Source organism: Paroedura picta, chromosome 8 (assembly GCF_049243985.1).
Source record: "Paroedura picta isolate Pp20150507F chromosome 8, Ppicta_v3.0, whole genome shotgun sequence".
NCBI lineage: Eukaryota > Metazoa > Chordata > Lepidosauria > Squamata > Gekkonidae > Paroedura > Paroedura picta.
This window is the reverse complement of record NC_135376.1, coordinates 26,402,847-26,426,390: the sequence shown is the minus strand read 5'-3', so window position 1 is coordinate 26,426,390 and position 23,544 is coordinate 26,402,847.

The following is a 23,544-nucleotide window of genomic DNA, read 5'->3' as shown; positions in this document are numbered from 1 at the left end:
AGAAATCCGATTATAAAGGATGAGTGATTCTGAAGATTGTAATTTTCATGGAGAAAATTAGATCCATAAGAGAAGTCTTTCTTTTCTTACTTTTCAAAATTTTGAACGTTCTTCCACCAGGAGAATTTGGGGAATGAGGATGATCTTCTTGATGTTGTACTAATAGGTGATAACACTTCCAACACAAAACTGGAAGTGATGTTGTTGCATCAGAGCAAATTCCAGAGCATCGCCATGATCCAATGATACCAATTTCAGTTTAGTGGTAAAAGTGACATTGCACATCAGTGTGCCAACAAGATTGCTTCATCCCCCCCCTCCTTTCAAGCAGCAGCTGCAGTGGGAAGAGGGGAACCATCTTTATGGTGATGTGAGGAGAACAGAAAATATATACAGCAATTAAAGGATTCTATACAATTGAATCCTTTGTAGGAGACGTAGGAAAAAATCTGATTTCCAAAGTGCAGTGTTCCAGGAGGAGATAAATGTCTGCATAAAATGAGTGTATCTTGTCTTTTATAGTGCATATGTATTTAGCAATAGAGATAGGCAGCTCTTCTTTAGTTGTTTTTATTGCAAGTATCAAAACAGAAAATGTCTAATCTGAGTCATATTAAAACAAATACTTTTACCCCTCCGGCAGATGGGAGCTGAAGAATGAAACAATTGCATCATGAAACAATTTAACTAGATAACCATGATTAAACCACAGCTATGATGACCTGTTTTTAATGTACTACTGCTTTTGCCCAACCGAAGCAGTCACACGATAATGCTAACATTCCTGGAAATCAGTTGATCAGCCTATATCCATTTAGCTGCCAATCCAATCAGACATTCCAGATTGGCAGAACACAAGCTCAAAGCTAAATGGTGAGCTCCACTCTGTGACATGTTAGCAGCTGTTAAAAATCAACCTTCCAGGGAGCAAAACAATATCCATTTTATTCTAATCCCAGCATAGATCTGAAACTGACAACTTTGTCCTTCTTAGGCTTTGTATGTGGCATGTTCAGGGGATCTTCTTCCAGTGAAGAACACTATACCATCTATGGTGAGACCTCCATGCAGATCTTGCCCCTATAGCTCCTGGAAACTGAAAAATTGCTGGTGTAGTTCTCAAGTGGCTTGAGATTCAGATGTTCAGATTCCCATACCAGGACCATACCATGAAAAGGAAGGACCATTCCGCATGACTTAAATGTAGCAGAAATCTTACCTTTGGTAAACGCTATTAATTCAATGATGGACATTCATAACACATTGATGTCTCAATTAGCTTTTCAGTTACTATTCATTCTCCATAATACATGATCAGGTAATTGTTGGGGAAGGACCATGTCTCTGTGGCAGAGTGCCCGCTTTTCACAGAGAAGGTTCCAAGTTGAATCCTCAGCATCTCCAGTTAAAAGCTGTAAAGTAGCATGTGCTAGCAAAGGCATTTCTCTGCCTGAGACCCTAGAGACCCACTGACAATCAAGGCACACAATGCTAAGCCTGAGGAGCCAGTGCTCTGGTTCTGTTTAAGGCAATGTCATGTGTTTACTCATATTAATATGAAATGTGACTGCCCTGAGAGAACATGGTTCTCTTACTTTCATCTGGTTCCGCCATTATTTTTGCCTGTGTCCCAAAGTGTTAGCTATGAAGCCCCCAGAAGAGGTATAAGTCAAGTCCCTTCATTACTGAATGACACAGACTCTGCAATGCAAATAATATTTGCGTTTTTTTCACATTTGTAGTTCTATGATCATGCTTTCAAATGCCTGGGCTTGTATGCCATGGAGAGAGGAAATAGTGAGTTAAGGCACATATAAATTGAACAAATGCAGGCTTGTTTATTACCTTCACAGGCAAATGAAACATCATTTATTTAATCAGCTTTTGATGTCTGTGGCATGTACACTACATGTTATATTGCTCTTCTGTGTCCATAAATAAATTTTATTTAGAGCATCAGAGGGAGTAGTTATTAAGAGTTACTCAATGCTAACATCAATTATTACTGGTATTGTGCCAAATCTTTATTTATTTATTTTTACAATAAAATATTTCCCTCAAAGTTTTGGAAAACAACAAAGAAATGGCCTTACAGCCCAGTAAATTGGGAAAGCAAAAAGTATGTGAACTTGTGACTTGTATAATTAAGATGCCTAAAGACCAATGAAGATGTGGTGGAAAGCCCACTGAATAGCAACCAACTTAAGGCCACCCTATATGTTTTCAAGGCAAGAGATGCTCAGAGGTGGTTTACCATTGTCTGCCTCAGCATAGCAATCTTGGACTTCCCTGGTTGTCTTCCATCCAAATACTAATCTGAGCCAACCCTTCTTCTGAGATCTGATGAGATCAGACCAGCCTGAGCCATCCTGATAAGGATACCAGTAAGGAGACTGCAGCAGCGTATTACACTTGCTCTTGAAATATCTATTGATTAGCAGGGCAGCAGTTTGCCAAGGAAGACATGACTCACTTTGGCGTTAACATGGCCACAGCCATTTATTATATGCCTCTCCAGGAGGTTTGGCTCAGCACAGAAAGGAGCCCGACCCCCCCCCCCTCAGCCATCCAGCTGCTGAGGGTCCAAGGAAGACATGAAGGTCCAAGGATGCCTAAGCCCACTCCATTCTAGTTGGGAGAGCAGACACTCTGCATCTGGTTTCCCTTACTGGGAATGTTGGGGCCCACCAGGCATCCACCTCACTTTGGAACTCCTAGGTCGCTTGGCTATGTGCCCTTGGCCTCCCAGCCTGGTAGGCTGTGCTCATTGCTGGTCTCATAAAGGAAACCCCCCAACAGCCTAGGGATTCCAGTGCACAAACTGGAATCCCTGCCAACAGGCTCAGGCTCCAACCAAGCCTAAACTGCAACTGTGACAATAAAACTGAACCATAGCAAGATAATAACAAAAACATGAATACTGGGAGGGAAGGTGGGAGGGAGGGAAACTGTTCAGGCTGCGGCCGCAAAGTGGGATGAGGTGGAAGCATGTAGTGCCTATATAGATGCCTGTGCTCCACCTCCCACACACGCAGCAGGGTTGTGTGTGCTCCAGTGGCTCCTGCTAACTTGCGTCCTCATCGGCTGCCTCCCAATATATCAATGGTAGCTGTGGTGAGTCCCAGCCGCTTATAGGTAAGCCTGTGCACATCGACTTTCCCACTGCTGTACTATTCACTAAGTTCCACGTCAGTGGGGGTTCCCCCATTTTATGCAACATCATCAGCCATGTAGAGCAGTGGTCCCCAACCTTTTTATTACTGGGGACCAGTCAACAATTTTACTGAGGCACGGGGGGGGGAGGTAATATTTTGCTGAGGGATGTCGCCGCTGCCTGAGCCCCTGCTCCACTTGCTTTCCCGCCAGCGGCCCTGACTCCCCGCCGCCCGCTGGGGGGCGCTGCCAGCAGCAACTATGCAGTACCACACCGAGGGGAAGCTCCAGCCATGGCGGCCGCTAGAGAATACCTAAGGTGAGCCGACGGCAGAGTTGCAGGGCAGCCCCTGAGGCAGTAGCTGGAGAGGAGGACGAGGAGGAGCCATAGCCCAGTACCGACTGATCTCCGGACCACTTCTGGTCCCCGGACTGGGTGTTGGGGACTGCTGATGTAGAGCATACAAAACAGCATGTTAAAATTATCCTAAACCATTGCTAAAGCCAGCAGCAAAATAATCCTCCTACCACATACACACATGCAAAAAAGTTGGATAGAAAGGAAGGTTCTGCCTGGCATGTGAAGAAGACTATGCATCAGTCATGCACTAGCGGAAGAGGGCTGCCCACTTTAGAAAAGGCTGTAATATGTACCAACCCAAACACTCGCAGAGACTCATCCTTATCCATTGTTGTTCCTCTATATATTTCTGAAACAGCCTAGGGGGTGGGTCGTGTCTAGCTGTCCAAGTTGAAATAGGGGCAATCAGGGTGCCGCCAGCTTTGTCCTGATTGCCCCTGCCCCTGTGGCTCCTGCCCTCTGGCCCTGGACTCTAGCCTCTTTGCTCTCAGACGCCTCAGTGCCTGGAGCCAGCAGCAGGTGTGAGGGCCCTGGGCAAAGGGTGGAGGGCTTCCTAACGAGGGCGTCTTGGCCGGCTAGGCTGGGCCTGCTCATGAAGGCCTCCTGGCTTGCTGACTGCCTGCTAAGGAGCTCTGTCTCAGCCCTGCTAACGAGCTGCCCAGTCCCAGCCCGCCCCACTTGATCTGGCTGTGAGCTGTGGCCCAAGGCCACCTTCAGCTTTGAATGGGCTTTGAAGCTAGTACATTATATAATGGAGGCATAGGCATGGCAGTAGTGGTGTGAAAGCAGTCAACATGCCAAAGCTGTTTGAATTTGCCATGGTGGTCTTGGGTATTGGCCCAAGCTTCAAAAGTAGCAGAGGTATGTATCTGAAACTGCAAGCAGTGGGTGATACTTGGGAAATAAGCTAATGTAGTGATTTGCCATCTGAATATTACAGGCTTTATCTAAAATCCTCAGTGTGTGTGTGTGTGTAACACAAGGGGTTCTGAATTAGCAATGGTATGCATCTTTAACCATGTAAGATTACAGCTAGTGATATCTGTTAAATATACTAAAAATATAACATCAGGAACATGATTTCTTGGGGAAAACGGTAGTATTATTGTTGTGCCACATTATTAGGCAATGATTATTTGGCTGTTACCTTTTTTTAAAAAAACTTTGAGCTTTGAAAGATTAGCAGCTTTTAGTTACCACTTAGGCTAGATACAGAATGTGTTCTTAGAGATAAGACTCTGCCTAAGGTACACTGCTAAAAAAATATAGAAAATCATGGGTGTCTTTCATCACTGTATCACTAGTATCAGCTTCATGTTGTATCAGACCAAGGTTGCCTGCATACAGCTTTGTCACATAGTGAGGTGAAAATGCTGCCAAGTGTCTAAGGTCTAATCAGCTTTCTGTTCCTTCTAACAATAAACAAATTAGTTTTCTGTTCCCCTAACACAGTTCTGCAGGGCCTGCAAGACTGATTGATTGACTGAGTCATTCATTTATATGCCGCCCTCCCCTGAGGCTCAGGGCAGTTTACATAAAATCTAGAAAACAATACAAGGAACTTAGTTTTGCCATAATTTATAGATAACCACCACAACAACAATATTAACATTAATACCTGTAACAGAGGTAACAACTGACAATGCAAACAGGTCCAGGGGCAGAACGCATGAATGGATTTCTGAGAACGAGCAGGGGCCCTGTAGATTAAGGTGACCAGATTGTCCCACTTTTGGAGGGACATCTGGGGGTACCATGCAAATTGTACTTATGTTGAAATTAAACAATACTATTTTTGCGCTCTATGCGTTCTATGAAACTTTTTGTTGCTCCATATAGACCAAATTTGTAATCAAGGACTCCTCCAGTCAATGGTGTCCCGCTTTACCAATGTTAAAATCTGGTCGCCTTACTGTAGATGTTGCTGGTTTCACTTGGTCTCAGCCAAATGTCTGATGGAAGAGCTCCCGTTTGCAGGCCCTCTGGAACTGTTTTAGCTCCTCCAGGATCTCATTCCACCAGGTGGGGGCCAGGACAGAGAAAGCTCTGGCCCTGGTTGAGAGCTCTTCCACCAGGCATTTGACCAGGGCTACGGCTGGGCAATCTTGAGATCCTCTCCCCTTGTTTTTTTAAAATAACTATTCCATAGTAGTCCCTGCAGCCTCTTATACCTGCAGTGCTGGATCTGATATCCTGCTAAGAAATATCTGCCTTGGCAGTTGCACCGTTGACTGGTTCTTAGTGATAGTTAACTGTTTTAACAGTTTATTGGGGATATGTGGGGACTTATATTAGGATTTTTACATTTACTGCTATTACCTTATTCTCTGTAAGCCACTGCAAGCCAGTCTCCTGAGAGTGGTGGCTAAGAAATATCAATATCAATATAAATAAAATAAGTTTTGCATTGAAATAAAGTAGAAGAAACAGAATATAGAGTGATAATGAATGAATTAATTAATTAATTATCGCTCTATAATTAATTAATTTGCTGCATTCCCCAGAGGCTCAGGGTGGTTTACATAAAGCATAGAAAACAATACAAGAAACAATCCATAACATATAGATAACCATAACATTAATACTATTAATTCATTATAAGGAAACCTATAAGGAAGTTATAGTGAAGGTTATTTTTAAGGTGTCTGTGTGATATTCTTCTCTCTGCTCAGCTGCATTCAAGACCTTAGAGAAGCCAGTGACCTTTACTCCATGAATGTATTCATCTTTATATTTTGGGTAAATAAGCAGTCCAAAATTTGTTGAGGCAGCAGAAAACATTCAGTTTGTTTTCTCAGCCTTGGGACTCCAAGCTCTGATTCATAGCAGCAATGTTTTTGACTTATGCCATAGCCTAGAGGACTGCAGAGGGCCAAACTAGAAACTCGTCCTAAGGTGAAATGTAGCTCCCATTATTATTATTATTATTATTATTATTATTATTATTAGTAGTAGTAGTAGTAGTAGTAGTAGTAGTAGTAGTAGTAGTAGTAGTAGTAGTAGTAGAATTTGTATTTTAAATTATTGATTGTATTTTTATGCCATCCTTATCCAAAGACTCATGGTGGCTTACTAGTTAAATTAACAAAAATACATCATCCTTAAAAATATTGTAATCATTAAATACTAACATAATCATTAATTGGGGTGGAAGAGGGAGCATACGTGTAATTCTAGTAATGTTCTAATTGGGTAGGTTCTAGGTTAGGGAAGCCAGCTATTTGATAGGTCCTTCCCGCCTCAACCAAAGATTGGGTGGAACAGCTCTGTCTTGCAAGACCTGTGGAATGACTCAAGGTCTTTCAGGGCTGGGATCCCTTTCAGCAGAGCATTTCACCAGGCTAGCACCAGAGGCAAGAAGGCCCTGGCCCTGGTTGAGAAAAGGGATTTCTTTAGGGCTAGGGACTCTAAGCAAGTTCTGATCATAACACTCTCAAGGGGGGGGGGCGGGGAATAGTGGGACAAATGGTCCTGTAAATTAGCTGAGATGTTTACAATGAAGTTCTGACTTCCTTCCTTTTAACTGTTCACCCCATTAACAAAACCCTTTTCAAAATAATTTGAACTGGTTTGAGAAACCTATATTACATGGAGGGAATAAATGATACCGGATAGGTGTGATATCATGAATCTCCTGAAGAAGTCAGTAGAAAGATTAAAATCACTTGATGTTGGGAGAGTAATATAAGGAGTAAATAAAGTGTAGATAAAGGTTTATTTATGAATTAGTGTACTTGATCATAAAGAGGAGAGACAAATCACTAGCTAACTAGATCACTAGCTGAGAGGGTCATACTGTGGAACTTCTAAGAAGAAGCAGGATATGGCCCTAAGAGCAGCAATCTGCAGACAGACAAGGAATGACACTTAAAAGGAGAGCAGATGCCGACCTTACTATCCTATCTAATCATTTTCTTGCTGCCCCCCTGCAGGGTTCATCTTCTTTGTACACCAGGCATTGCCTATTCCAACACTTGAAAGCATTCCATGTAATTTTCCTCTGGACTGCTTTGCACCCTTTCCCTTGTTTTGAGATATTAACATTGGGTTGTTGTGGACTTGGCATGATGAAAGTTGTCTGTTTGGAGAGGGGAGTGATATATGTGTTGAAGTGTTCTCTGGTAAAAGTTCACCATTCCTGATAAAAGTTCAAAGCCACTATCAGACTCTAAGCACAGTGGGAGGAAGTGGGAATTCAATTACAAATTTCTGCATCCCCCTAGTCCGTTCTGAAGTTCACCTTTGCATAGGATCCAACATGCACTAGTCCACTTTGTACATCTATATACTTCTGCTTTGTAACGTGCTGTGTACACAAGCATGGCCTACACATATCAGTCTCTACACAAGTGAGCCCCTATAAATTCCTCCATGCAAGCAGCAAGTGGGAAGAAGACCACAGTCACAATCCCCTGCCCCATTTAAAGTGAGTAACTATAGAATGAACAGATTAAAAGTTCAAGTAGGGCTGAGAAGAGCTCAACTTTAATCTTCAAGGAACAAAATTTTAATTTTTGTTCTTATGACCCATAGATTTTACTCTGGCACTCGGGTGGCATGTTAGATGCTAGAGTTTATCGATGACTCATGAAATCCTCTTTGAGATTTAAAAGGCAGGCAATTTTAGAGTCTCTCCAAATGAGATGAAAGGTATTAAAACCCAGATGTTATACCAGGCTGTTCCCTTTTGTGCAGGCAAGCACTGGCAGGGAGATGATGCACATAGATGGAGGGAAATTTCTGGAAGAAGAAGCATTGCATGTCAAGCAGATGGGTCATAGATGTTTTATTGCTGACCATTGCCTAATGTACACACAAAGTAATGGAGGTTCTGCAACCTGACCCAACATTTAGAGCGGTTATATTGTGATAGTATGACAAACTGTTTTGTGAGTATATGAAATCATGATGGCACCTTTCTTGGCATATATAACTATAACCTATTTGTCTACGAAGGCTTAGGTAGCAAAGATTTGATGAGTTTTAGGGAAAAAATGTCTTCCACTAAAGGACATTTGCTAAACAAATCTTCCCTGGAGAAGCAGGTTTAGGCCAATTATAGTCTATCTGTACTTTGCCATTCCTGAAGAAGGTGATTGAATGGGTGAAACATTTGTCCTTGATCACTTTCAGCCTGTATGGACAAGAGGTGGCATTGGTAGTTTGGTGAATGATTTGTATTTGCAAATGGACAGAAGAAATGCATCTTTAATGATGTTGCTGCACCATTCGATATTGAGGCATTTAGAATTCTTTCTGGCTGCATGCGAAAAGTTGTGTGGCAGGAAGTGATGAGTCTGCTGTTTGGGATCTGGTTTGGAAGACCTGCAGGGTTTAGTGCTCGTTTCTGTATGATTTAATATTTGTTTGAGGCCTTTAAGTGACATTGCCTGCACTCTGAAGGCAACATGTTATCAACATGCTTTTGTTTTCACATAGATATTTCTTTGAAAAAAGTTTCCAAAATGGCCCATTCTGCATGGTGGCTGCTGTGCTGGGCCTACCGCTGGTTCTTTGCAATGGGACAGTTTGCCCTGCCACTTCCTGTCTCCCCACAGGGGACCATTTTCGCTAGTGCATCCTGTCTGTTCCAGGTTTCTGCCTCCAGATGAGGCAACCAGGGTGGAAAGTTCTACCATGTGGGTGTGGGTGTGTTTTTTTTCTGTTTAGCAATACCACATTCCTAAACAGAAAAAATTTCCCCAGGCAGCTGTGCAACATGGGGCTGCCTTTGGCATTTTGTGTCTCTTCCAGGACACCATAGTTTCCCCAGGTGTGTGTGGGGGGGGAGGAGCTGGGCCTAGTTCTGTAATATGCAGTGTATTATTTGTAAATGAAATGTATTTATCAAAAGAAAAAATAATTTTTTCTAGACTTCTACAGCAAAAATACTCAAGAAGGATGGTATACTCTTTTCGGTACCCAAACTTGGAACGCCAGTAATTTTCTTGAGTTTTTAGCTGACTCTGATGGTCTTTAAAGGCAGTTTCTAACCACATCTGACCAGGGATCTCTGGAATCTTGGGCGCTAACTCCCTGTTTGACTAGATAGAAAAATTCTCACTATAAGACCTATGCTCTTTCTTTGAATGGGTGTCTCCATCTACTTCCCAAATGTCCTTACCAACTTTCTCCCATTCTCCTGTCTGTGTCAAACTACTGTCAGTCAGGGTTGAATTTTGAAACGTTCAATACTTGACTTTTCTCAGCTAGGGCTGAACTTGACTGAATTATTTTCAGCATCGCGTTCTACAGTTTCCTCTTTGACCAGTTGATGCTAACCAATCAGACTGTTTAGATCAGCCTGTCACTCAAGGCCTTTTGGCTCTGTGAAAAATGATCTCTTCACAGTCCTTCAGCTGTATGTTGCACACTACAGTACTTCTATGCTTGTCTTTAAGAATGAATATATGTTACTAATACTGAACAAACTGTACCCATTGGATGGATATGATGAAAATTTGACTCATAAACTTTCCCCCTTACATTAAAATCTGTAGTCTTGCAAACTGGAGGCCAACAGTCAGCAGTACACATTGTCCAGTTTTCTCCAGTCTTTCATTTTCTATTTTGGCAATTTTGTGACAGGTTTACTTCCATTCATTGCTTGGAAAATATGTCAACATGTGAAATGTAAGCTTCTAACAGTGAACGTTTGCTGGGAAATAGCCAATCTTTAGTGACCTCAGAAATTGCAATTCGTTTTCCTTACTGTTTGAGCTCACTTAATCTACAGCTGACTAGAAATTTGTCACTCTGTCTCTGTCCTTTCTTTGTCACTAGAACTAATTCCACTTTGAATACTAAGTTCAAATGGAAATTCCGGTTATGTATTAGGGGTTCCATATCTGGGTTGTGACATTCCCCACACTTCAGTGAAGAATAATGCTATAGAATCCAGACTCCAACCAGCTATTTTCTCCATGGGAACCACTCTGTAGTCTGTACATCAGTTTCCATTCCAAGAGATCTCCAGGTCCCACTTGGAAGTTGGCAATCATAGTCTTTATATCAGTCTATTATTTACTAATCCTGTTGAGTTAATTCACTGGATAGCCAGGACATAAATGAAGTGACACACAATTTTTTATTTATAATTTTTTAAAATGAATGGGATTATGTGATTTCCTGGATAGGTCAGCCGAGGAAAGTGACAAAGCGCTAAGTTTTGTAAGATTGCCAACTTCTTGGTTTTAATTAAATATGGCATGGATCCCCTTCAGTGCTTTCTATTTTTGTCTAGAAAAGAGTCTGATAGTAACATTTCAGTTTGTAGAGTCTGGCTGTCAGAATGCATTTTCCTTCCAGCAACCCTGCAGCACAAATGAAAACCTAGCATTTTTTCCTGGGGTATTTCTGTGAAGAATGTTAAATTTAACATATACAATCTGGCTAGAGACCATAGTTTTTTGGGGAATGGCTCTTATTCAGGAAATTATTCAGGCATTATTTTTCTCTCTAAACTTCATGTCCAGAAGCTGCCCATGTTGACCAGGTTTGTGTGTGTTTTTAATTTAGGCAAATGTAACACTCTTTCTTTTTTATTTCAAGAATTTAAAGGAAGGAAAAATCCCACACGAACCAACAAATTAGTGTTTTTCATAACCAAACTTTTAAAACCTTAAGCACAATATTGAATCATTTACATTAATCTGTGCCATTTACCCAATTAAAATTAAGGAACTATTATCAAGCACACAAACATCTCTTGGCATATGGACCATTTTATTACAGCATCCCAAATTCTTCCAAATTGTACTGCAAATGTTTTGCACCTGCATGTTCCCTTTGTTTTCCCCAGCCTTACCTCACTCCTCCATTTTAACAGACCCCTCACAGATAGAAAGTAATATTAATTTAACAAAGGATATCTCAGTTTTACTGTGGCAATTGTGATGCCCTGTGGCCTTTGCTACTCTTTTTTTTTTTTACTCTGCTGGGAATGAATTTCTATGCCATTAGCATGTTTTTGCCAGAATTCATAGAGATGTAGCTCTAGAAGTTTCTCAGGGTGTTGCCTCTTGTACATTAATGATCAAGAAATAGGGGACTGGCAAGGACTAGCAGGGGGCATCTCATTAGCCTTTCCCTATGGTTTCCAGGTCCAGGTTTGGAAATACCTGGAGATTGGGGGCGGGTCAGTGGAGTTTGGGAGGTGGGTGGACTTCCATATAGTCCACCTTCGAAAGAGGCCATTTTCTCCAACTGAACTGTCAATCAATCAAACTTTATTACAGTCATTCAGACCAAGTTATATGAAGTCATTACATAAGAGACCAAAAGAATATGGTCATTTAATATAATACAATTTAAAACAGATCGTAAAATAGAACTTAAAACTATGTTCCAATTGAACTGATCTTTGTCACCTGGAGATCAGCTGTAATAGCAGGAGATCTCCTGCCATCACCTGAAGGTTGGTAACTCTGCGGCAGGCTTTCTCAACCAGGGTTTTATGAAACCCTGGGGTTTAATGACAGCCTCAGAAGGGTTTTGCCAATATATAAATTATCAGGTGACATATCAACCCCCCCCCATCCCCAAAAGTACTTACTCTCCAGGCCCACTTGGAGAGGTGTTTGAACGGAAGAGGCCTTCAGCATAGAAATCCTTGCTGGCTAAGTAATGACTGGAGTCAAGAGAGGTAAGTACTATCATTTTAACTTAATTTGGGGGGGGGGAGATACCAGAGCAGCATAGGTCTGCCTCAGCCCTGTTTCTGGTGTTGAAGGAGTGAAGGTGACGGAGTGGCATAAGCGTGCTCTAGTCCTGTATCTGCAGGCTCCCACTGCAGGCTTCCTTTGGTGAAAAAGAACAAGCTAGTAGCCATCCCAGAGTGGTTTTGTTCACAAATCACCTGAAAATATTCCTGTGCTTTCACTTCCTATGCTGTGGGAGTGGTCTGGTGATGACACATCCAGTGGAGGGTCTGGATGATATTGCTTCTGGTGACATGTGATTTCTAGGAACATTTGTAGAAAGGTGTGGGCTGCTGACATCACTTTTGGGATTTCTTGAAACCTGAGAAATGTTTTTCAATGGTAAAAAGTTCAGAAAAAATACACTACACTATTTCCTCTTTCTCATTCCTGAAAGTTCCTATTAGTTTTCCCTTTTCCTGCTTCCTTCTCTGTCTGACCTACCTGCCTACCCACCTACCTGCCCCCACATCTTCAGCTTTACCTCCTTCCCTTCTCCTGGCAGTTTGTCTCCAGGAAAAGTCTGACCAAATTGTGGGCTGCTGGCCTGGGCCAGGTTCTGTATTGAAAGCCAGGCTTGGTCCAGTTTAACGTTGCCCAATCTGGGTTGGGAAATTACTGGAGATTTGGAGGTAGAGCCTCAGGAGGTCAGGTTTACAGAAGAGGAGATTGCCCAGTGGTTGCTGGAAGGCTTAGCCTCAATGAATTCTCCTTTGAAGATGAAAAGAGTCCTGAAAAGCTGCCAATCCCCTGACTTTTACAGAGAGAAACCAACACTTGAGAGGGGCCATACTGTTGAGGTTGCCTAGCAATGGCCACTGAGGACATTCATTTCTTAAAGCTAGAGGGATGCTTCTATTATTTGGATTTTTTAGCCCCCTGTAGTATATTTTAATTTAGGTTTCAGATTTCTCTACAGGATAAGTCAAGTCAAACTTTATTGCACTAGGCCATAGGCCATTTCAAGATCAGATACACAATAAAATTGGTCAATACAGTAGATTAGTTCAAAACAAACACAGCTCTATCACATTTATCAACTAAATGCAGTAAAAATTCTATTTAACCGATACACTCTGCTCATCATGGACTATTTAGAAAGTCCACAGAATTTGCCACAAGGCCATCTTGAATCTTTCTTGCAGCCAATGTAAAGATGGCAACCCTTTGTGTCATAAATTGATCCTATCTGAGAAGAAATACCTTATAATGAGCTGAAGAAAATGCTCCTGGAATAATTTTATTTAGAAACTTCCTCCTTGAATCTGTGTAAAGTGCACATTCCAACAGCTAATGTTGAAGATCGTGAAGACGCAAGAAATTGATTTCTCAGTTGTGTCACTAAAACTTTGACTGTCCCTCCTCAGGGAGATTCATCTTTCTCCCTTTATCAATCTAGCTCTATTTTATTTTATTTTATTTTAATTTATACTCCATTAATGATTATTATTTTTTCACTTCATGCAAAAGTGTGCCGTCAGGCTCTGGATGTTTGTGAAGCACAATGACTTCTGCCATTATGAACAGATGTTTTTGTTGCTATAATATACATTAGAATTTTTCTTGGTATGAATGCACTCCAAAATTAATTTTTCTGAACTCAACAGCAGGGTTAGTATGGCAACCTTGTTTACTGTGTTTGCCTGAATCTCAAAATAGAACATGTTCTTGATAATTTGAGTGCTCTCAAATGCATGAAAATAGATCATGCATGTTTGCACTGCTACCTAGAAACTGTTGTTTAATAGATGGTGTTCTACTAATGCACCTAATATTTATTTGAAAAAATTATTCCCTGGTTCTCCCAAAAATTAGATAGCTAAATTCAAATTACATTTAATGCCCCACCATAAAGTTACATTAAAGAACAACAAGAAAGAAACAACAAATTATCTAATTACAATTCCACCATATGGCTTCCAAGCTTTCTGGAATTGTAAAAGAGGAATGGTTTAAACATCTTCTGGAAGGCTATTCTACAGTGTAAAGGACATCAGTAAAAACAATGAAAACTCTGAAAATTTGCAGCTATAACTAGGCAGTCATGCAATTGGCGGGGTTTTTATTTAAAAAATTAAAACAAGGGTACACACAAACAATAAACACATTCAAAATCTAACTAGGAAAAGCAGGGAGGAAAGGGGGAAGTCCACATAAAAGTGGAGGTGTGTGAAGGATTCAAGAACATTCCCACCAAACTGGGTGATATATTTATAGGGCAGTTTAAATACCTCCTCCCTGCTTACTCAGGCAGCACCTAAGAAAGCATGGCAGAAAAGAGAGAGCCCAGCAAACAGCTGAGGTGTTACCATCAGTTGCTTGGTGGGCCCTTTAAATACTCCCCTCCCCCCCAGCCTTTGCAGGCAGTGAGAGCATTCTCTGTCGCCAGAGAAAATGCAGTTGTAAGCTGAGTGTTTGCAAGCTTTGTGACTGGAGACCCCTCCTGCGTTTTCCAGCTTCCTCATCATGGCTTTTTGCCTCTGAGAAGGTTGCAAGGGGAAACAAGTCAAACTTCTCCCCCACCCCACTCCTTGGCTCGTCAATCACAACAAGCCACCAATCACAGCACAGCGGTTATCTTGGAGACTCAAACTTCCATTCCCCCCCTGAGTCCCAAAATTAATTTTTTTTAAAAAAACTTTCACATTACTATGGAGAAAACCACAACAATAAAGCATCCCCCCTTTTCTTTGGGGATTTATGTTTTGGTTTCTATTTATATTCTGGTAGATTTGTGGGAGGCTGGACATGGTATCTTGACCACAAAGAGTAACTGTGTATAAACAGTAGGATTAAAAACAAAGATCACAGATGCTGATTGGGAGAGGGCTGCTTCATCACATGCCCCTCTTCCTCTTTCCCTGTTCATTCCCTACAGCCAGAAAACACAAAAGGGACTGTGTTTTGCCTGCCCAATCCCAAAAAGACCATGGACACTTAAGGGTACATTTTATTTTAACTTAGGCAAAGTAGCTTTGTGGTCCCGCATCAATGTGGGCCAGGCATTTTTTAAAAAATAATTCTCAAGCAAGAAATGGAGAGGGGAGGGTGGGTGTGAGGGACTGTTTCTTGTGTCTCCTTCCACACAGGCTTGCACCTGGTTGTTCCCTAATGTGAAGCGTGAAACTAGGTGGGAAATCCAGTTTTGGTGATTTCCCTCATCTTGAGGCAAATCTGGCCCAAACTTGAGCCAGCCCCTCAACAGCATCGAGTTGCTGATGATGTCATGTGGAAGCAGCTCTAAAACCTGCCAGCAACCAGAGGCTGTCCAGAGGCAGATTCCTCGTGTGGAATTGGTTTCATGCCTGAAGTCAAAAGTCTTTTCTACATCATCTGCAGCAGTTCATAGTGCATGGGCACATAAAATCCAAGCTAGCATCTCCCGCTTAACTGTAGGCTCAGACTTTTTGGCCTAATGTGTACAAGTGGTCAGCTAAGACCAGTCAAATGACATTCTCAATGGAAATTACTAGAACATTACTTCATTCTTGCACTCATCCCCCCTCCCAACACAAATATACAGGTTTCTCACATGAGCAGTTAACCAAGACAGAGAGCTGGCCTTGAGATTTTAAGAGAGCCAGCTAGAACCAGTTATGAGCACCTGCAGGTTGAAATCATTCTGCCTACTACACATTCATTCCTATAAAAGGGTGGTCGGGTGGGAAATGCTTTGCTTGAGATGGAGAAAGACAGGATATAAATTGAGTAAATAAATAAGCATGTTCGAAAAGATACATTTCACAAGGGTCCAGAGGTTCTCAGGATAAAGGTGAGCATTCAAATGTCTTAAACAAATTAATCAGTAGAAGGAATCCTGCTAGTATTTTCATATTTATGTGTGATTTTCTTGATGGCCTTACTCTCTTACTATCTGTTTGACTTTTGGGTGCCTTCTCAAGTCCAAATTTAATCTCTGAAATGCCACGATTAACCTTCACTCATTTCTAAACATTGCACTGCCTGTCTGCACTATTGCCATTCTTAGGAATCTTATTAACATCCAAAGAGCCCTGCTACCCTCTTTCTCCTCTTTTTTTCAATAACCTCTAATGGATTTTGTCCCCTAAGAACACAATTATTGTGCATTTTCTTTAATGGTTTCCATTTCAGTCATTGTCGCTGCTGTACAATGACACATCATTTGCTGCAGCTATTTTGTGGAGCAGTGTAAATTACAGAGCGCTCAGTGTATTGTGTCCCCCCCACCCTTTTGATTAATTCAGATGAAGAAAGTATTTAGGAGTGCAGAAGAAGTACATATTTTCTTGTAACTCCATAACATGACTGAAGAGAAGTTTTTAAAGTTTTAAATAGTAAGACTAGAAATCATGCATTAATGTATAATTCACAGGTAGCATTTTTAGAATGTTAGGAAAAAGAGTTGGACATGATGCATGCACCTCAAGAATGGTCATATTATTGTTGGAAAAAATACTTTTGAGGTATATTCTCTCATGGAACAGATCCCTCAGCTTTCTGATGAGATTAAAGGTTTCCCTTCTTACAGGAATACTCACTGTATACCAGACTGTTTCAGTACTGGAGGCTAGGGTTGTGCGTGGTGGCGGCTGAATCAGCTGTTCCAGGCTGATGCAGCCAGTGCCGTGCTGCAGGGGGGAGGCGTGTGCGCCAGTGCATAACTCGGCGCATGCATGCAGGTTGCCACATCGTGATGCTGGCTGTGTCGGCCTGAAACAGCTGATTCGGATGCCACCATGCATGACCCTACTGGAGGCTTCATGCTGGGCTGCAGACTACTGTTTGAGCCAGAGCAGGTTGCCCTACCTCTTCTTGATCCTACACCAGGGAGTACTTGGCCAGGTGCACCTTGTCCGCCCTGGATTTGTATTCCCACATGGGAGCCAGGGCTGAGAAGTTCCCAGTGCTGAAATGATCATAGATAGACATAGAGGCAAAGACACTTCATAGTACAAATACACTTGGACTGTTGATTCATAGGTCTTCTTTATGGAAACAGGATATTAAGGCAAACGTCAGCCATTTTTACAGACATCTGCACATAATAGTATAACATCACATGAGTCAATATTCAAATAACATGTTCGTAACCCCAATTTCTCCCATCAACCCCAGGTGAGGGAAGAAATTATGGGATCTGGATTGGTTAATGTAAGGCTGTATGATAAAATGAAAGCAGTGGTGCCTCCACTACCCTCTACTTCATAACAGGTAGGCTGATGTAATTTAAAAAGACCCTCCAAAAACATTCAAACACAACTACCAGACCCTCCAGTCACTTATAAGCAATCACAGAACTAAGATAGCAAAGTTTAATTCAACAAAGATGGATGGGGAATCCAAGCAGGACACAAATATAGAAAACTCAGAAAACATGACTTATTGTTGAAACCAAAGAGATGATTGGAGTCTTTTGTTTTCTCAGGCCTTCTACAAGTCTCTCACATTTGGGCTTGGCTGGTGTGGTATTGCTGCTGCTGTTATTCTTCAGGCCTTTTTGTGTTGCTGCAGCTTTCTTGAGGCTCTTGTTTCCTTTTCTCAGAATTCTTTCCCCCTCAGGACTCTCTTAAGCCCCCCCTCCCATTCCAATAGTAGGATAAACTTACAGGATTACATGTCAAAATGACGTTCAGAATCAAAAAGCCAGTGTAATGTAGTGGTTACAAACATCTGAGGGGGGTTGGAAAAGACCTACCTTCAAATTTGTATTGAGCCAGGAAGCTCATGGGGTGTCTTTGGGTCTGTGACTCACTGTATCCTATCTCACCAGGTATTTTGAAAATGAAACTAGAGGGGGGGAACTATATATGATATCCTAAGATTCTTGGAAGAAGGATGTAATAATGATTTTGCAGGAAACAACAAAAGTAGAGGGAAAATATTTTTCCTGAAAATTTGGAGGGGGGCATACATTCTCTTGCATTTAGTTACAGCAAATTGGAATTTGACCGAAGGCTTCGATAATCACTTTCATCAAAGGAAATATGAAAACACTGTGTTTTTAAAGATAATTAGAGAAAGTTAAAATTTTATTAAATTCCGGGCTCATTATGTTGAACTCATGAATAAGTTAGTCCCACATAAAACAGACTTCAGCAACTCTTTAGTGCAAGAACTGATTATCGCCTAGTTTAATGCGTGACATGTCTTAATTAACACTATCAAGAATTGTTAATGACACTTGAGGGTATCTCACAAACTCTGGAGTTGGGTTATGCTTATTATCTGCTTACAAAATACTCAGGGGAATTTGAGGTAGGAGAAAGGATTTATGAATAATTTAGAATATGTGGGGCAAAACCATTGTTTCCTCCTGTTCTGAAACTATAATTTTGATTACTTATGTTAAAAACATGAGGAACCCAGCTGGATCAGAACAAGAATTCCTCTAGACTATAATTTCAATTCCAATTATGGCCAGAGATGCCTCTGAGAAGCTTAGAAGCAGACTGTGAAGACATCAACTTCCTACATTCTTGTCTCCAGCATCTGGTATTCAGGGCTATTTTGTTTCTGAACATGGAGGTTCTATTGAAATATCATGGCCTCCATGAATGTGTATAAACTCCTAGATGCCATACCTTGTGATGGTGGTTCCCATGCTACACAATGTTTTAAGTCAGCAACCCCAGGAAAGCTTCCCAGCACCTTCTCAACCTATCCAAATAAAAACACTGAAGAGATGTTCTGCCATGATGTTAAAGTGGAAGCTGTCCTGAAAAGACTGGAAATTAATCCAAGAGTCATGAGAGAATCTGCAGTTTGACATGAAGATTGAATGATCAGCTGTAAAGTCTCCAGGTCCCAACAGTGTGGTGAAGCAGCTAAGGAGAGCAGGTAAGATGATGAGGTGGCCCACAGATATTCCACTACAGTTCTAGGATTGGGGCTACCTCTAAAATATGGTAGCTTAGTTCAGCAATTATTTATTTATTTATTATTATTATTTAGACTTTTAGCCCACCACTCCCTATAGAGGGTCATGGCGGGTCACAACAATAAAAACCCCGATAAAACAATATATAATTAGAACATATCCCAGTTATCTGACGATGGACTAAAATACCAGTTCACCCACTCTCTGCCAAGGGGGGAGGGAAGGGGAGATTAACCCAGGGGAGTCCAGCTCTCCCTGGTGTGCCAGCCTCAACCATAAACCTGGCAGAAGAGCTCCATCTTACAGGCCCTGCGGAATGTTGAAAGCTCCCGCAGGGCCCGTAGCTCTTCTGGGAGCTCATTCCACGAGGTAGGGGTCAGGACTGAAAAGGCCCTGGCCCTAGTTGAGGCCAGACACACTTCCCGGGGGCTTGGTATGACCAATACATTTGAACCCGCAGAGCGCAAGGCTCTGCGGGGGGCATAGGGCAACGCACGGTCCCTCAAATATGTGGGCCCTAGACTGCTCAGGGCCTTAAATGTTAACACCAAAACCTTGAACTGGATCCGGGCAGCAACCAGCAGCCAATGCAGCTGCCTCAGCACAGGCTGGATGTGGGCTCTCCAAGATGTCCCTGTGAGGACCCTAGCAGCCGCATTCTGCACCAGCTGCAACTTCCGGATCAAGCCCAAGGGTAGGCCCACTTAGCATCACACTAGCATACAATATCATAGAACTTCATTTTGCTTGTTATTAACCTACTGGCTAATATGAACCCACTTTGAAATTGGTAACTGTTTTAGCCCACAAACCATGCTACTTTTTAATATATAGAATAATTTAAAATGATTTTCTCAGTTGTGTCCAAGAGTTCCCATATGCAGTCTTGGTATGTTCAAAGAAACTTAACTTACTGTCTCTTTGTTCAAAGACTGATTTCCATTCTTCTTCAGGTAAAATGCTCTTGTAATAAAAGATGATTCCCATCAGCCATTGTGGCAATCAACTCTTTTCATTTCAAGGTATTTAAGCCACCTCATCAAATGTCTTTCACAGATGGAGAACAGAAATGACAGCTTCTGAATATCATTTCCTGATTTCACCCTCACACATGTTGAGATTTTGAGGTCTTTGGCCATTGGGATAATTAATCTACCTCTGGGATGAAGTGTTTGCCTAGACAGTCAGACTGAATAGGATCCTAAATACAATTAAGCAGATTGAAAAATTTACTACATAGCTTGAGGAGGGAAAACTGTCAAGTAATCAACCTACCATGTCCAACTGTTCTCAATAATTATTTATGAGGGAATTGCATGATAATGCAATTATATGGTGCATAGTAGAGTTTTTTAAACAACCCCCCCCATTTCAGATAATGAATAAACCCTATCTAAAGAGGAAATTGGTCAGAATGAGGTGGAAACAGTTTTCTATCTTGTTCTCAAAGGAAATGATAAAATGACAAGACTTCTTCCATTCTACTCCAGTAACATTTGAGCCAGAAAAGGAGGAGGAAAGTGACTAGGATGATGCAGGGCTTGGGGACCAAGCTCTATGAGGAAAGGCTGTGGGATTGGGGAATGTTCAGCCTGGAGAAATTAAGAGAGGGTATAATTGCTGTCTTTAAGTAGTTGAAAGGCTATCACTTAGAGGAGGACAGGGAGCGGTTCCTGTTGGCAGCAGAGAATAGGACCCAGAGTAATGGGTTTAAACCACATGTAGAATAGTACCGGCTAGATAAAGGTAAAGGTAAAGGTAAAGGTAAAGGTAAAGGTAAAGGTAAAGGTAAAGGTAAAGGTAAAGGTAAAGGTAAAGGTAAAGGTAAAGGTATCCCCTGTGCAAGCACCGAGTCATGTCTGACCCTTGGGGTGACGCCCTCTAGCGTTTTCTTGGCAGACTCAATACGGGGTGGTTTGCCAGTGCCTTCCCCAGTCATTACCGTTTACCCCCCAGCAAGCTGGGTCCTCATTTTACCGACCTCGGAAGGATGGAAGGCTGAGTCAACCTTGAGCCGGCTGCTGGGATTGAACTCCCAGCCTCATGGGCAAAGCTGTCAGACAGCTGCCTTACCACTCTGCGCCACAAGAGGCTCTCTAACCGGCTAGATATCAGGGGGGGAAAATCACAGTCTCGAGTCATTCAACAATTGGAACAACTGCTTAAGGAGGTGGCAAATTCTCCCTTTAAGTAGCGGCTGAACAGACACTTATCAAGGATGCTTTAGGCTGATCCTGCATTAAGCTGGGGGTTGGACTAGATGGCCTGTATGGCCCCTTCCAACTCTATGACTCTATGATGTTTGGAAAAACCCACGTTGACAGCACTTCACGTGTGACTGTTTTATCTCAAATGTTACCTGAGCTTGACCTTAGTGATGCAAGTATTCAGAAAAAAAACATCAATCAGCTCTTTTGCCTGTTTATATTACACATTAATATGAATAGTACTTCCTACTGAGCTAAAATTTAGGTTTTTTAATTAATTAATTTATTTCATATGCAGCCTGCCATTCTCTCTGAGACTCAAGATGTCTGTCTGTCTGTCTGTCTGTCTGTCTGTCTGTCTGTCTCTTTCTTTCTCAACAAATTCAGTCAGATAATATAAGTAATCCAATAGGCAATGCAGTAGGGCTAGGATTACAGAATTGAAAAACAATGTAATTCCTCCCAATGCAGTCTCAGGTATGACATATTCATCTCATAAAGCAAAAGCATTCTGGCTTCATTCATATGTTATGCTTAAATATAGTGACTTTCCAAGCAAACTTTTCAAATGATATAAACATCTACAACTCTCATATTGTTCTGTTCTATTTCCTTAGAAAAATTCTGGCTCTGCTAGGATGATGAAGCATGGGGCTATACCTGTAAACACCTACTCATGATGGGAACAAGCTTTGGCCAATGGGGCTTCCTCTGCAGGCATACACAAATTTTAAAACAAAATTATTTTTCTGGTGGGTGGAAACCCTGTCACCAGTTCAAATCTGTGAATTACTGGTATATTTTTTTCTAACAGCAGGGTTTTGCTTCTAGGCTTTGTTAAGCAGAACAGGTGCCACAATTTATGGCTCAGTGGTGTTAGCCCATAGCAAGGAGCCAAATGTGCTTGTCCATGATGACAACGCTGCGTGCATTTCATGAGCAGAAGCTTCATGCATTTAAAATCATCTCCATATGGCATCTTTTCCCCCATTGATTTTTCCCCATCACTGGAGAATGCTTTAAAAGCTTTAGTAGATTTTGATGGATGGGAGTTCCTTACTTCATGACAAACATAATTCATGTGTGTCTTTTTTTAAATGTTATCTAACCTTATACCTTTACATAATTATTTGCATGTGGAATGTTCCTCAAAATGATAGTGAATCCCTGTATAAATACTGGTGTGATTTTCTTTACATGCTTGGCTAGCTCATCCTCCATTTGTTAAAAGAGACTCAATGGGAAACACTTCCTGGAAGACTGGAGACAAGTCTGTTCATACCTCCTTGTCAGTCAGTGACTGCCAGGTCTGGTATGTGTCAGGTACTTCTATGTGTGAAGCGGCAGCCATAGATCAAATACCAGGACAGAGCTTTGCTATCACCTGACATCCCCTCTGACACAATTCTTTTCAGTGGAGACAGCTCATCCTTTCTGCTGCAGGTCATTCCCTGCTGAGTGAGTAATTGAATGAGATGAAATCCGGTGATATCCATGCTAGTGTTACTATTTGGTGCTTAACTCATATTCAGATCCCCTTTTAAAGATGAGGCAATTGCCCTATTGGGCCGCACAGTGTTTCAGTGTTTTATTTTCTATTTTTTAAAATGACATTTATTTATTTTTAGATTTGTATACCACCCCTTCCAGGGTTGTCATTATAAAAAAAATCAAAACAATTAAAATAATTACAATTGTTTTAGATATTTATAGACCATTTTTCTCTCAAATAGGGGCCAATGCAGTTTACAACATTCATTCTCACAGCTATGTTGTGAGGTAGGTAGGGGTGGGCATGAACCAGCTCACAAACTAAAGTTCACCATGACTATTGGTTACTTTGTGGTTTGTGAAGTGATGTTCGTGGAAGAGTGCCTAACACAAACATTTCATTAATTTTGGTGCTGTTCATGGGAATTCATGAATTATTACATTTCCAGACAGATTGTCTCTGTTCAATTAAACTGTTTACAAAACTCCCAACTACAGAATTCCTCAGGGGCAGCAGAGTTCTCCAGCCTTGGAAATACCTTTAGAGGAAAGCCCTCCAATGCTTAACAGGCATTGCTGGCTGCCAATAACAGAGTTCCCATTCTGCTCTAAGAGATCAGAAAGCTATATATATGCTCTCAGCTCAGCTCTTCAGCCATTCTTCTCATGGTTGTTTTGTTTGCAGTTACACAGAGAGGCAGGGGACGTTAAAATCAGAGCACTTTCCCTTGTGATTGGGAACTCCTCTCCCCTGCTGGGGTTTCAGTGTCAGAT